Consider the following 14,383-nt stretch of genomic DNA (forward strand, 5'->3'; position numbering starts at 1 on the left):
AAGTACTAAAGCATCCGCTACAACGGATGGGGTTGTTATGCCCAATAGATCTATCTTTAGGATTCGCGTCAATTAGTAGACTGGTTTACTAATTCTTAGGCTACCAAGCAAAAAGGGGCATATTCGGCTTCGATCATTCAACCATAGAATGTAGTTTCGATTACTTGTGTCTATTTCGTAAATCATTTATAAAACTGCATGTATTCTCATCCCAAAAATATTAGATTTTAAAAGTGGGACTATAACTCACTTTCACAGATTATCAATTCGTCGAGAATTAGACTTGGCCACGGGTTGATTCACGAACCTATAACAAATATATACATATATATCAAAGTATGATCGAAATATATTCACAGCATTTTTTATTACGTGTTGTGACGATCGCTCCAAATCCATATGGACGAACACGTCATTCATTGATTTCATTGCGAGGTATTTGACCTCTATGTGATACGTTTTGTAACATTGCATTCGTTTGAAAAGGTATTTCATAAATGAATATATAAATTCCAGGTTTTTTTTACATCTGATGATTCCTACGTATAGACAATCACCATTTAAATGGTTTACAATAATACATCTGTTGACAATACAGTCAAAATAAGATACATGGTAATGGTTTGATGAATGCAAGTTTCTTGTATATAGCATGTATGACTCCAAGCACATAACTTGTATCACGTATGAGCAAACAGCGGAAGACTTCTAGAAACCTGAGAATAAACATGCTTCAAGTGTCAACACAAAGGTTGGTGAGTTCATAGTTTTAATATTACACATAATCCGTATATCAATGTGGATTACAAAAGTTCAGTTGTTTCATTCAAAACGTTTATCATTATGTTTTAAATAAAAGGTGGACCACAAGATTTCAGTTGTTTCATCCGAAACGTTTATCAATCGGTTCTACAAAATTGAGCACCCTGGTAACTAAACTTTAACGTTTATATAATTTGTACCCTCTGTATAATCATCTTAATAATACACGCAAACCAACGTGTACGCTTCTCAAATAGCATACGTCCGTTAAAAGGCTAGCGCTCTAGCTCGAACGGGGATGTCAAGCCCTATGGATCCATATACTACTACTCGCGCCCACCAGTTCTTATAACTGGCAGTTACTAGTTACCAAAGTTAAGGGATTTTCGGTTCAAACTCAGTGTAGAATTTAGTATGTACTTGTATCCATTGCGTTTAAAATAAAGTGCATGTATTCTCAGCCCAAAAATATATTGCAAAAGCAATTAAAAAGGGATCAATGAAACTCACGCATATAAATATTGTATATCGGTTAATAAAACATTTGCATGTATTCTCAGCCCAAAAATGTAGAGAGTAAAAGGGATCTTATGAAACTCACGCATATAAATATTGTATATCGGTTAATAAAGCATTTGCATGTATTCGCAGTTAAAAATATATTTCAAAAGCATTTAATAAAGCAGTTGTAAAAATAGCGCATGTATTCTCAGTCCCAAAAATATAAAGAGTAAAAGGGAATCAAATGAACTCACGCATATAAATATTGTATATCGGTTAATAAAACATTTGCATGTATTCTCAGCCCAAAAATGTAGAGAGTAAAAGGGATCTTATGAAACTCACGCATATAAATATTGTATATCGGTTAATAAAGCATTTGCATGTATTCGCAGTTAAAAATATATTTCAAAAGCATTTAATAAAGCAGTTGTAAAAATAGCGCATGTATTCTCAGTCCCAAAAATATAAAGAGTAAAAGGGAATCAAATGAACTCACTGTTTAATATTGATATACAATATTGCAGGAAAGCACGTAGACGCATCGGAGATGATAAACACGAGGTTTGATTCAGAAAAAAAATACCCCCGAACATTACCCATAACCTCCTTGGCAATAACCCATAATTTTCTTAGCTCTAGCTTGCTCGAAAACTCATTTTGAAAATTACTTGGACAGCACTCCGTCGTAATATTTGATGTACATTATTATTTTTGTATCGCAAAAATAATAACACTAATAATAATAAAAAATAATAAGATTAATAATAATCTTATTAATAATAATAATAATAATAATAATAATAATAATAATAATAATAATATAAATAATAAATAAAATAAATACGGAGTAATATGTATGTGTGTGTTTTTTTTTCTTTCTTTACTCGGCAGAAAATGTTGCAATTTATAGAACCTGGCCTGAAATCTGGAGTCATGCGACTCGCATGGAAATGGCCTTCTGGCCATGCGACTCGCATGAGGACCAGGGACAGCTCACATTGTTTTGGCTCCTAGCTTGTCGACATAATATAAAATAAATATAAATATATAAATAATTAATATAATTATTTATATATTATATTTTATTCTTGTGCATAGTAGACTTGTAATTTTTGTTCCGATAAGTCGTACGTCATCACTCGACTTATGTCCCGGTTCCGGTTTCTCGAACGCATTTTCGTACGCTTAGAAAACTTGCATTTTACATTTCGTGACACGTACCTTTGTCAAAATATAGCCTTAAATTATCCCTTAATTATATCACTCAAAGTGTATCTTAAACTTTCGAGTGTTTTGGTCATTTACTTCTATAAATCATCGTCTCGCTATTTGTTAAAACACATTTTTATAATAGTGTTTTACTGTAGCAAAGTTACTTTGGCAAAGTCAAATTTTACTGTAGCAATTCACTGTAGCAAAGTCAATTTCACTGTAGCAAATAGTGATTTTCGAAAACACTGTAGCATTTTGAGTAATGTGGCAATTTGAAAACACTGTAACAAATTAGTGTTTAACAGGTTCATCTTAAACGCTTTAGTTAACTTAACTAAATATCAATTGAATCAATAAACGAATGTTACTATCGTTTATTATATATATGTATATATCTTTTTAATATACATAAATCAGTTTTTAAATACACATTGGAAGTTATTTATAAATAAATTTTAATAATAAATATTTCAACTTATCATATACATTCGAATAGATATTTAAACCAATAAGTTTAATGTACGGTATCAAACAATTAATACATTGTTACCTTTTCATGTTATAGTATATATGTATCTATTTACATATAATTGTTCTCGAATCGTCGAAAATAACCGAAGGGTATTTAAATATATAAAAGTAGTTCAAAAACTTTGAGATTCAGTTTTACAGACTTTGCTTATCGTGTCGAAAATGTTAATCATACAAAGATTAAGTTTAAATTTGGTCAGAAATTTCCGGGTCATCACACGTGTTGATGATTTAAGTTGTCAAGTTAGCAGTCCAACGTTAGTAGTCCACAATTAGTAGTACATGAATAATTTAATATATATCTCGAATCAATCCACGACCCAGTGTATACACGTCTCAGACTCAATCACAACTCAAAGTATATATATATATATATATATATATATATATATATATATATATATATATATATATTGGAATCAACCTCAACCATGTATAGCTAACTCCCGCATTACTGCATATAGAGTGTCTATGGTTGTTCCGAAATATATATATATAGATGGGTCGATATGATATGTCAAAACATTGTATACTTGTCTATGGTATCTCAAGATTACATAATATACAATATAAGTTGATTAAGTTATAGTTGGAATAGATTTTTGTAATTTAATCCCGTAGTCAAATTAACCATTTTTAACCAATTTTGTTTTACCCATAACTTCTTTGTTTTAAATCCGTTTTGAGTGAATCAAATTTCTATGGTTCATATTGAACCAAAGATTACTAATCTAAACAGAAAAAGTATAGGTTTATAGTCGAAAATACAAGTTACAGGTCGTTTTGTAAGAGGTAGTCATTTCAGTCGAAAGAACGACGTCTTGATGACCATTTTGAAAAACATACTTCCACTTTGAGTTTAACCATGATTTTTGGATATAGTTTCATGTTCATAAGAAAAATCATTTTCCCAGATGTATAGCTTTTAAATCAAAGTTTGTCATAGTTTTTAATTATCTAAATCAAAACAGCCCCCGGTTTTACTACGACGACGTATGTCCGGTTTTACGGTGTTTATCGTGTTTCCAGGTTTTAAAACATTAAGTTAGCATATCATATAGATATAGAACATGTGTTTAGTTAATTTTAAAAGTGAAGTTAGAATGATTAACTTTGTTTGCGAACAAGTTTAAAATTAACTAAACTATGTTCTTGTGATTACAAGTTATAATCTTCGAATAAGATAGTTTTATATATATGTATTGAATGATGTTATGAACATCATTACTACCTCAAGTATAGTAGGTAAACTTACTGGAAATGACAAGAAATGATCTAGAGCTTCAAAGGATCTTGGATGGCTTGAAAGTTCTTGAAGTAGAATCATGACATGAAAACAAGTTCAAGTAAGATTACTACTTGAATTAAGATAGCTATAGTTATAGAAATTGATTCAAAGTTTGAATATGATTATTACCTTGAACTAGAAAGATAACCTACTGGAAATAATAAAGATTTCTTGAGGTTGGATGATCACTTAAAATGGATTTGCATGGTTGGAAGTAAGCTAGCAAACTTGAAAGTGTTCTTGATGTGTTCTTGAGTTGTTGTTTTGTAAGTTGATTAAAGGTTAGATTTATGAGCTAGATTGATGTAGGTTTTGATGGAGATGATGAAGAACACTTAGAACTTCATCATAGAACTAGAGAGAGATCAAATAGATGAGAGAAAATTGAAAAATGAAAGTGTATGTATGTGTGCTTTAAAACGTGAATGAGCATGTATATATGCAAGTTGTAGTTTGATTTTTAGTGTAATAATTCATGCTAGTTGCCAAATGATGGCTCCCACAATACTCTTAATCATTTAAGGCTGCTAAGGCGCAGATTTTTATTGGTATAAATCAATAGTAAATACATCTAGAAGCTGCGTATTGTACGAGTACATATACGGGTGCATACGGGTAGAATTGTTTATGAAAATTAATGAGAATGCAATTGTAAGTATTTTTGTTAAATGGAAGTACTTTGATATGTGTCTTGAAGTCTTTCAAAAGTGTAAAAATACATCTTAATATACTACATGTATATACATTTTAACTGAGTCGTTAAGTCATCATTAGTCGTTACATGTAAGATTTGTTTTGAAAGCTTATAAGTTAACGATCTCATTTAATGTAGTTAACCCATTGTTTAATATATCTAATGAGATGTTAAATTATTACATTATCATGATAACATGATGTATGAATATATCTTAATATGATATATATATATATATATATATATATATATATATATATATATATATATATATATATATATATATATATATATATATTAAAACGTCGTTACAATGATAATAGTTACAAATATAACTCGTTTCGAAATCTTTAAGTTACTAGACTCATTCTATGTATATAGTTTATTGTTAATATACATAGTGAGATACTTGATTATCATTATATCATATTAATCATATATATATATATATATATATATATATATATATATATATATATATATATATAACCATATATATTTAATCATGTCATATCAAAGTCATAACGTTCGTGAATCATCGTTTAAACTGGGTGGTCAAACGTTTACATAATTTCCATTTCAATTAACCAAGTCTTAACAAGTTTAATTGGTTAACATGTTGGAAACATTTATTCATGTAAAAATTAATCTCATGTAATATATAATCATGGAAAAATTCGGGTCACTACAGTACCTACCCGTTAAATAAATTTCGTCCCGAAATTTTAAGCAGTCGGAGGTGTTGACGCATCTTCTGGAAATAAGTGCGGGTATTTCTTCTTCATCTTATCTTCACGTTCCCAGGTGAACTTGTGTCCTCTACGAGCATTCCATCGGACTTTAACGATTGGTATTTTGTTTTGCTTAAGTCCTTTAATTTCACGATCCATTATTCCGACGGGTTCTTCAACGAATTGTAGTTTTTCGTTGATCTTAATTTCGTCTAAAGGGATCGTGAGATCTTCTGTAGCTAAGCATTTCTTCAGATTCAAGACGTGAAAAGTATTATGTACGCCTGCTAATTGTTGTGGTAATTCAAGTCGATAAGCTACTGGTCCAACACGATCAATAACCTTGAATGGCCCAATGTATCTCGGGTTTAGTTTTCCCCGTTTTCCGAAACGAACAACACCTTTCCAAGGTGATACTTTAAGCATGACCATGTCACCAATTTTAAATTCTATATCTTTTCTTTTACTGTCTGCGTAGGTCTTTTGTCGATTCTGGGCAGTTTTCAACCGTTGTTGAATTTGGATAATTTTCTCGGTAGTTTCTTGAATTATCTTCGAACCCATAATTTGTCTGTCCCCCACTTCACTCCAACAAATTGGAGACCTGCACTTTCTACCATAAAGTGCCTCAAACGGTACCATCTCAATACTCGAGTGGTAACTGTTGTTGTAGAAAAATTCTGCTAACGGTAGATGTCAATCCCAACCGTTTCCAAAATCAATAACACATGCTCGTAGCATGTCTTCAAGAGTCTGTATCATCCTTTCACTTTTCCCATCAGTTTGTAGATGATAGGCAGTACTCATGTCTAGACGAGTCCCCAATGCTTGTTGTAATGTCTGCCAAAATCTTGAAACAAATCTACCATCCCTATCCGAGATAATAGAGACTGGTATTCCATGTCTGGAGACGACTTCTTTCCAGTATAGTAGTGCCAACTTCTCCATTTTATCATTTTCCTTCATTGGTAGAAAGTGCGCTGACTTAGTAAGACGATTGACTATTACCCAAATTGTATCATAACCACTTGCAGTCCTTGGCAATTTGGTAATGAAATCCATGGTAATGTTTTCCCATTTCTATTCCGAGATTTCTGGTTGTTGAAGTAGACCTGATGGTTTTTGATGCTCAGCTTTGACTTTAGAACAAGTCAAACATTCTCCTGCATATGTAGCAATATCAGCTTTCATACCCGGCCACCAAAAGTGTTTTTTGAGATCTTTATACATCTTTCCAGCTCCAGGATGTATTGAATATCTGGTTTTAAGTGTTTCTTTAAGTACTATTTCTCTCACATCTCCAAACTTTGGTACCCAAATTCTTTCTGCCCTATACCGGGTTCCATCTTCCCGAATATTAAGATGTTTCTCCGATCCTTTGGGTATTTCATTCTTCAAATTTCCTTCTTTTAAAACTCCTTGTTGCGCCTCCTTTATTTGAGTAGTAAGGTTAGTACGAATAATTATATTCATAGCTTTTACCCGCATAGGTTCTCTGTCCTTTCTACTCAAAGCGTCGGCTACCACATTCGCCTTCCCTGTGTGGTAACGAATCTCAAAATCGTAATCATTCAACAATTCAATCCATCTATGCTGTCTCATGATCAGTTGTTTCTGATAAAATATATGTTGGAGACTTTTTTGATCGGTATATATAATACTTTTGACCCCATATAAGTAGTGCATCCACGTCTTTAATGCAAAAACAATAGCGCCCAATTCCAAATCGTGAGTCGTATAATTTTGCTCGTGAATCTTCAGTTTTCTGGACGCATAAGCAATTACCTTGGTTCGTTGCATTAATACACAACCGAGGCCTTGCTTTGAGGCGTCACAATAAATCACAAAATCATCATTCCCTTCAGGCAATGACAATATAGGTGCTGTAGTTAGCTTTTTCTTCAACAATTGAAACGCTTTCTCTTGCTCATCCTTCCATTCAAATTTCTTCCCTTTATGCGTTAATACAGTCAAGGGTTTTGCTATTTTGGAAAAATCTTGGATGAATCTTCCGTAGTAACCGGCCAATCCTAAAAATTGGCGTATATGCTTCGGAGTTTTCGGGGTTTCCCACTTTTCAACGGTTTCAATCTTTTCCAGATCCACCTGAATACCTTCTTTGTTCACTATGTGACCGAGGAATTGAACTTCTTTTAACCAAAATGCACACTTTGAAAATTTAGCGTACAATTTTTCCTTTCTCAACAATTCTAGCACTTTTCTCAAATGTTCACCGTGCTCTTGATCATTCTTTGAGTAAATAAGTATGTCATCGATGAAAACAATGACAAACTTGTCAAGATATGGCCCACACACTCAGTTCATGAGATCCATGAACACGGCTGGTGCGTTAGTTAAACCAAATGGCATAACCATAAACTCGTAATGACCGTAACGTGTTCTGAAAGCAGTCTTCGGAATATCATCCTCCTTCACCCGCATTTGATGATACCCAGAACGTAAGTCAATCTTCGAATAAACTGACGAGCCTTGTAGTTGATTAAATAAGTCGTCGATCCTCGATAGTGGATAACGGTTCTTGATGGTAAGTTTGTTCAACTCTCTGTAGTCGATACATAACCTGAATGTACCATCTTTCTTTTTGACAAACAAAACAGGAGCTCCCATGGTGATGTGCTTGGTCGTATGAAACCACGCTCTAAAAGTTCTTGTAATTGGCTTTAGAGTTCCTTCATTTCGCTGGGTGCGAGTTTGTATGGAGCAAGAGCTATTGGTGCAGCTCCTGGTACAAGGTCTATTTGAAATTCAACGGATCGGTGTGGAGGTAGTTCCGGTAATTCTTTCAGAAATACGTCGGGAAATTCTTTTGTGACGGGAACATCATTGATGTTCTTTTCTTCAGTTTGCACCTTCTCGATATGTGCTAGAACGGCATAGCAACCTTTTCTTATTAGTTTTTGTGCCTTCAAATTACTAATAAGATTTAGCTTCGCGTTGCTCTTTTCTCCGTACACCATTAAGGGTTTTCTCTTCTCGCGCATAATGCGGATCGCATTTTCGTAACATACATCCTCTGCTCTCTCCTTTTTCAACCAATCCATGCCGATTATCACATAAAAACTCCCTAACTCTACTGGTATCAAATTAACCTTAAATATTTCGCCAACCAGTTTAATTTTGCGATTCCGACATATTTTATTTGCTGTAATTAAATTACCATTTATTAATTCGAGTAAAAATTTATTATCCAAAGGCGTTAATGGACCACCTAATTTGGCACAAAAATCTCTACTCATATAGCTTTTATCCGCACCCGAATCAAATAAAACATAAGCAAGTTTATCGTCAATAAGAAACGTACCCGTAACAAGCTCCGGGTCTTCCTGCGCTTCAACCGCATTAATGTTGAAGACTCTTCCACGGCCTTGCCCATTATTATTCCCTTGGTTTGGGCATGTTCTACTGAAATGACCCGGCTTTCCGCATCCGTAACAAACAATAGGATAATTTGTTTTGTATTTCCTATTGACCCTTGGTCCATAGGTGTCATACTTCGTTACACTATGACCATATCTTTTACATCTGTTGCAAAATGTCATGCAGAACCCATTCTGGTGGTACTCTTCACACCTTTGGCATAGATGGGTCTGGTTTTTGTTGCCATTGTTGTTATTGAGATTGTTGTTGGGATTGTTGTTGTTGTGGGTGTTATTGTTGTTGGGATGGTGGTTGTAGTTGTTGTTGTTGTTGGGACATTTGTTGTAATTATTGTTGGGACTGCGATTGTTGTTGCGATTAATGTTGCGGTTTGATGTGGTAGCGTGGGGGTACGTGATAGTACTATATTTTACTACGAAATACGTTACAAATTACACAAGTTTTAATTATTTATTTACAAAATGGATATACCTAAACCTTGCTACAACACTATAGGTAGTGTACCTAATCGTAGAGTAGTATAGTTTTTAGTAAGTCCGGTTCGTTCCACAGGGAGCGGGCTTATTGCACACTATATTTTTAAACAACTATATTTGTACAAAATATATATAATTATATATAATAATATATAGAAGGGGGTTTACCGTTTAATGACCGGTTTGTCGATTTATATTTTAAGCGAAGCGTATAGTAAATGACAGTATTTAAATAACAATATAAAATAAATAACAATAATTAAAATGACAATAAATAAAAGTACGAGGAAAAATGAAATATATTATATTATGCTTATTTAAGCTTCCGTAACCATGATGTTTGACGTTTTTATTATTTATTACCCTGAGTTAATTGTCCTTTCTCCTGGATTATTTGATAAGTCCATCTGGTTTTTGTCCATAACGGTCCATCAGTCATAAATATAAAGTGCGAGTGTCCTCGTCAAATTATCCTTATACCCGAAGTCAAATATTTCAACTAATTGGGGACTTAAACTGTAACAAGGTTTTAATACTTTGTTTAATAATTACACCAGGATGTCGACTGCGTGTAACCCAAGGTTTTAATACTTTGTTATCAATTATGCCAAGTGTCCTTGTACATAATTTCACCACTGTTTTAATAATTCTAGTGACTATTAATCCATTTCCGTGTCCGGTTAAATGAACTATTATTCGTACATATAAATACCTCGCCCATCGTGTCCGATCGAGTGTATATGGTTATTTATAGGGACGTCCAATTGTAAATCTTTATATTAAAATTAACAAACTATCATTTAGTTAAACAAATATAAAGCCCATTAATAGCCCATAGTCTAATTTTCACAAGTGTCGTTCTTTTGTCCAAACTCCAATTATGGTACAAAGCCCAATTACCCCGTCTTTAATATTTAGTCCAACATCATGATTACTTTGGCTCAAATAAGCATAATAATAATTTAGCTACGAGACATTAATTTAAAAAGGAGAACATAACTTACATTGAGTATTTATCGCGTAGTGTTACACGGACAGAATTTTGACTTCAAAACCCGTAAAAATAACCTTTACATAACCCGGACTAATCTAATATAAAACTACCCTATACTATATATATATATATATATATATATATATATATATATATATATATATATATATATATTATATTATACTACAGAGTATTATTATTATTATTTTTTATGTATTTTTTATATATTAAAATCGAACGAATGCATGGCCTTTTATAGGCATTTTGATTTCTGACAGCTCCGCGAGTCGTGGAGTTTTATGCCTGCAAACTCCGCGAGTCTTGGAGTTTGAAAATCCAGCTCACAAACTTTTGGCTCCTAGCTTGTCGACATAATAAATATATAATATAAATATAAAATATAAATAATTAATATAATTATTTATATATTATATTATATTCTTGTGCATAGTTGACTTGTAATTTTTGGTCCGTTGCGTCGAGCGTTGAGAGTTGACTCATGTCCCGGTTCCGGATTTTCGAACGTCCTTGCGTACAATTTTATATCTTGTACTTTGCGTTTTGTAACTTGTACTCTTGTCATTTTTAGAAGTTTTTCATCAATAAATTGAACCTTTTGAATTGTATCTTGTACATTTGAGCTTTTTGAATGTTTGTGTCTTCAAATCTTCGTTCTCGCCTTTTGTCTTCGCACTTATTTATTTAAACAATTACAATGAAAATATAATACAATTACATATGAAAACCTATTATTTAGGAGGGATATTGCTATGAAATATATGTTACTTTTTAGCCTTATTAAATATCCCCACACTTGAGCGTTGCTTGTCCTCAAGCAATACATAACTTGAAATAATATAATACATCACACGAATCACTTCTTTATTCTTCACACTTTTTACATCAGTGATTTTGAGATGGCGGTATAAACAATGATAGTAACAATGTGGTTTACAGTCCCACATGACTATAAAAATTTAGATCCTTTAAGGAAATTGGATCTTTATGAAAACATTTGATCTTTTGAAAATTCAATCTAGCTTTTACCCTAGACAAGTTTTCCGGAATAACCCTTCACCGGTGTTTGCAAAATATTTTTGTGGGTTGTGTGGGTTTCAGATTTGAAAATTTTAGCTCAACACTTGTGATTTTGTGTTACCCACTTGCTAACCTTGTATTAGGAAAGCAACACGTCCAGTTCACTTGTTCCGTATATTACCTTTCGATAAACTACCGTCCGGTTGTAAAGGAAAGCGATGAACAAGCAACTCTTAAGGCAATGTCCCGTGACTTGCTTTTGATTATGGTCTATAAACGTGTCGGATGCTAGTACTATCCTTTGTAGGAGCAATAGTAAAGATCATCCTATGATTTTTCGGTCTGGCACAAGGTCCTGTCTTCGACCATGCTATGCAACCACCGTTCTTACGGTTGACACCCGATTTGGTTCAGGTGACCTAATGAATTCCAGGTGAATTCCTAGGATTTTACGTTCAATGGTAATGAACGCATTGAAAATGGGTTTTCAGAAAACAAATCGGTTTATAATTTTGATCAAAATATTTTCTCGTTCAAGCTCGAGTTTAGATATCATTGAATTCCATGAGTTTGAATTCTCAATCTTTAAGGTCAATCTCAAGGATTGAGTAATATCAGTCTTAAAAGCTGATTTTTAATCTTTAAAAGGAGATTATCCTTTCTGGGGGTCTGATTCATTAGTCTTATCAAGCTAATTTGTACGGCGTCCTCCCCATTTTACGAGACAGATCCTCTCATAGTTAGGATAAATCTGACCACTTGGCGACCCTGTTTGATGCTGAGGTCCGTGGATTTCCTGCTGATTTTAGAGATGACTTTTCTAGATTTTTCGTCAACCTACAGCTGGTCTGGAAGACAACTTCTTGACCTAAATCAAGAAGCGCGTGTCTTTTTCGAAAGACTTTACTTCCTTTTAATGATGGAATTGATTCATCGTGTAGATCCATCTTTTCTTTTCTTTCATCGGGTAAAACAGTTAATTTAGTCCAAAACAAAAACACCTGCAATAACTTTACGGAAACATGTGCTAGATAGTTTTTAATTGAATAACTAGGTACATTCTCCCCACACTTAGTTTTTTTCTTTACCTTTTTATTCTCCTTTATTCCATTTTAAATGAATTCAAGCGTTTTAGGGTGTTTCTCAATTTATGTCCTTTCCGAGGTAACGATAATTTCGGTATTAACACCTAGTTTTCACCGTTCATAAATATGTATAAACATGATTTTGAATTCATTTAGTTGAAAAATTTTAAAATTTTCACAATATTTAGAAAATAAGCCAAGTATAAACCCGAGAGAATTTATAACCCTTCCCCACACTTGAGATCATGCAATGCCCTCATTTGCATGAAATCATACTCTAATTATAAATTAATGAGGGTGATTAGTGTAGAAAAGTGATTGAAAATACCCAGTTTGTAATTACAAAGCTCGTCGAATGATAGATGGCGCGCCTCATCGTTTATTCCTTCTTGTTTTATCACACATATTTTTCTTCAAAAACGGTTGCTTTTCTGAATTGTTTGCTAATCTTTAAAACTGCGTCTTTTACCCTAATCATGCATTTTTATTAACGAGTTATGCACTAACCCGAACCCCTAATTTAATGTTAAGTGGGGTTAGACTTCCCCATACTTAGCTGACGACATGTGAAGTCGGTAGAATAAGTTTCACGAATTAAAATAGTGAGCCAGTTATTTACATCTCGGGTGGCATAAAATATATCAATGGGTTTAAAGTTTAGACCCACCCGATCGTCACTACTTAATTCTTTTTTAAGTGTAGCTTTTAGTAAATGGATATGTCTCTTTTCTGGTTCTTGGTCAAATGGATCGATATACATCGACATACATATTTCTATAGGGTGGATAATTCCTAACATTTCCTTCCGTTCATTCTCGGGATCAAAGGTTTCACCTCTATTACCCAATTGGGTGAAATTCGAGGTGTCATTATCTATTAAAGCTCGTAGTTCATCTTCGGTGGATGACTCGTCTATTGAGAATATTGGGTTGGAAAGTTGTGGAATGGTGAATTTCGGGATTGGAGTATATTCTTCTTCATTAACGGTACTTATTGGTCTCACCATTTTGGTCTCGGGGGTAAAATTTTCAACGTTATCGTTTTCCCAAGAGTACCAATTTGTCACCCTTACTTCTTCTTTATCCATTGATGGATCGATGATTTCGTCGGTAGAGGCTAATGTGTCGATATGTTGTGAAATTGGTAAGACTGAATAAAAAGTATCATCGGGATAGTTGGTGATTTCGGAGCTCTCGAATTCATCAAAATTCGATGATATGAGATTTTCTTGCACAATACTTCTCAGATCAACAGGTGTGTAGTCTGATAGAGTTTCAGCTTGCTGTCTTACAAACTCTCTCATTTGTTCATTTTGAGCATTGATTTCTTTGAGTTTGATTTTCATATTGTCTAATAAATTTTCAGACACGTAATTTTCCTCGTCTACTGGTTGTTGAGTTTGGATATATTCTTGGGAATAATCCCAATTTGAATTGTATTCTTCATAATCATTCCATTCAGGTTCCGTGGGTGCGTAATTTTCCATAGGAACGTAATAATAACATTCCCATGTTGAGTGATAATCTCCACAGATTTCACAACCAGTTATTGTTTCGTCATTCGTGATCCAAGATTGACCGAACAAATTGTCATCAACACTCATTTGAGAGTATTGATTTAATTGATTTTGGATATCAAAAAGGGTTTCCATACCCTTGTTTTCAAAAAT

This window comes from Rutidosis leptorrhynchoides, chromosome 11 (assembly GCF_046630445.1).
Source record: "Rutidosis leptorrhynchoides isolate AG116_Rl617_1_P2 chromosome 11, CSIRO_AGI_Rlap_v1, whole genome shotgun sequence".
Lineage (NCBI taxonomy): Eukaryota > Viridiplantae > Streptophyta > Magnoliopsida > Asterales > Asteraceae > Rutidosis > Rutidosis leptorrhynchoides.